Below are 3,077 nucleotides of genomic sequence, written 5' to 3'. Positions count from 1 at the left end.
TGAATGAGAATGTAGTTCATATGATTGAGTGCAAATAAATAGGGAAATATTCATTGAAGGGTGTAGAGTTAGAGGACTTTAAAGTGACAGGTTAAAGCCCCCAACTTGGTTTATTATTTTAGGTTCTGATACGAGATGTTAGCCCCTAGGTGGAGGGAATAGAGGGAACTCTAGAGTGAGAGCTAGTATCTTCCTTGCTTAGTCGGTCTTAAGAACTATTCAAATTTTAAATTAGCCAATGTTCATTATAGCAACTCTAGTAAGGGTAAAGAATATTATTGCTCCTATTTGACACAACACAATTTGCATACCTCCACAACAGAATTGCTATACTTATTACTGATTCATGATAATAAGAAAAATATTTTTCTTAATAAGTGATTTTCATCTACAAAACTCTAGTTATCTTTTTAAGTTGTTATTGCTTTGTCAAAATATCAAAAATACAAAAAATATTTGAATTTTTATTACTGCAAAATATATTCAACTTAAGTAATTGTCTTTTTAAAAATAGAAAGTTTTATAAAAGTGCATATTGTATAAATTTCCTATGGGTTCGATATTCATGTCTTAATCAAAAAGTCCTATATTACTTGATAACAATACGTATACTTGCGTAGTATCCCAATATATATAAATTAAAAGTTAAATTCTTATTTTTCTTGAGGATCAAGTTTTTGGTTTTATTGCAAAGTAAGGAAATATAAGTGAAATATAATCTGAATTATTGTTGTACTTTGTATATTAGTAGTATCAAGGGATCAAGTTTTTGGCGCCGTTGCCGTGGAATCAAAAGCAAAATTTTTATTTTTAGAAAGTTTTATTTAAACTTTAAGTATTGTATCTTATTTTGTGTGTGCGTTTTGAATTTTATTTTATTTTATTTTGTGATAGTGTATGCGTAGTTCATGTTCTGAAGGACTAGCACCCTACAATTTTGAATTAGAAAGAACTACTAGAAAAATCAGAAAAACCAAAAAAATTATAAATTTTGAAAAATCCAAAAATAAATATAGAAATGGCAGACTAAAATAATCAAAATACTGAAATTCATCAAGAGTTTAGACGTTTAAGAGATTATGCCAAACTCTACTATAGATGAACTTCATTGTAGTATTCAAAAACCTACTGTAGTGGCTAATTCATTTGTGCTTAAACCTGCTATTATCCAAATAGTATCAAATAATTAGTTTGGGGAATCACAAATTGAAGATCCAAATTTACATCATGCCAATTTTCTAGAATTGTGCGCTACATTTAAATACGATGGTATCAGATGATGCCATAAAACTTAGGTTTTTTCCTTTTTTACTAAGGGATAAAGCTAAGATGTGGTTGAATTCATTAGGACTTGGATCTATCAGAACTTGGGGTGATTTAACACAAAAATTCCTTGCTAAATATTTTCCATCATAAAAAACTACAAAGCTTAGAAATTATATTACATCTTTTAATTAGTTTGAAGGGAAATCCATTTATGAAGCATGGGAAAGATTTAAGAACTCTTAAGAAAGTGTCTGCAACATGCTATACCAAGTTGATTAATAATTCAAACTTTTTATAATGGATTAGTTGGATTTTTTAGATCAATTATCGATGCCCCTGCTGGTGGTTCATTGATGTCAAAGCCATTTCATGATGCCTATGCTTTAATTGAAGAAATGTCTACTAATAATTTTCAATGGCCTTCTGAGAGGGTAAATCCTAAAAAAGTAGCCAACATTCATGAATTTGATGCATTTATCACGTTAGCAAATCAAGTTGCTGCAATTTCAAGGAAGTTAAACCAATTTGGACCGAATTTTTCTCAACCACTTTCCATGATTGAAGAGAATTGATTAGACTAAATGGTAGATTCTCAAGCATCATTAGAAACTTTAAGTGCCTTAAATAATAAGCAAAATTACCCATATTCTAGTTATTATAACCCAGGTTGGAAGAACCATCCCAACTTTAACTGGAATAACAATTCGGGTGTTAATAATCAGCAATGGGGGAACAACCAAGGAAACCCGAAACTGGAACAACCAAGGGAATAATAATTATAGATCTACTTATCCTCTAGGTTTCAACAGTAATACATAGTTTAAAGAGAATAAGTTGTCTATAGAAGAAGTGGTGATACAATTGGGTAATCAATTACAAAGTCAAGGAGCTACAATTAGAAATATTGAGAATCAACTGGGGATTAGGAGAAATAACCCTACTACTGTAACTCTGCAATTAGTAGATCATTCGATAACATACCCTAAAGTAGTTATAAAAGATTTCCTAGTGAAAGTGGATCAATTTATCTTTTCTGCTGATTTCACTGTGCTAGATATGGAGGAAGATAAAGAGATACCTATCATTTTGGGGAGACCTTTCCTAGTCACAAGAAGAGTAATGATAGATGTGCAAAAAGGAGAATTAGCAATGTGTGTCAATGATCAAATTGTTACTTTTAACATTTCAAAATCAATGAAATACCCTGCAATTAAGTAAAGATGATGAATGTTTTAGAATGGATGTTATAAGATATCTAAATGAATGCCATTTCAACACTACTTATGAAGAAAAATTTGAAGAAAAAGATTTGGAACACGAGCAAGAAGAGGAATAAGATCAATGTGAAGATCTTTTTTAAGGAAAATTCAAACTATGTTCGAGAAAGTATTGAAGTTTTGGACACGATAGACAAAGATAAATCACTTTGTCCATCTATTGAAAAACCTCTAGAACTAGAGTTGAAGTTACTTTCTGATCATTTAAAATATGCCTTTTTAGGAGATTCCTCTACTTTCCCTATTATAATTTCCTCAAAATTAACAATGGAAGAAGAAGAAAGGTTGATGAAAATTCTAAAAAATTTTAAGAAAGTCTTTGGATGGACAATTACTGATATTAAAGGAATCAGTCCTTCAATTGTCTGCATAGAATTCATATGGAAGAGAATTGCAAACCCAGGACTGATCCGCAAAGGCGATTGAATCTTGTTATGAAAGAAGTTTTTAAGAAAAAAATTTTGAAGTGTTTAGATGCTATAATTATCTACTCTATTTCAGATAGTGCATGGGTTAGTCCAATTCATTATGTTC

Source organism: Phalaenopsis equestris, unplaced genomic scaffold (assembly GCF_001263595.1).
Source record: "Phalaenopsis equestris unplaced genomic scaffold, ASM126359v1 Scaffold234186, whole genome shotgun sequence".
NCBI classification, from domain to species: domain Eukaryota; kingdom Viridiplantae; phylum Streptophyta; class Magnoliopsida; order Asparagales; family Orchidaceae; genus Phalaenopsis; species Phalaenopsis equestris.
The sequence above is the reverse complement of the archived record's forward strand: the minus strand, read 5'-3'. Positions refer to the sequence as shown.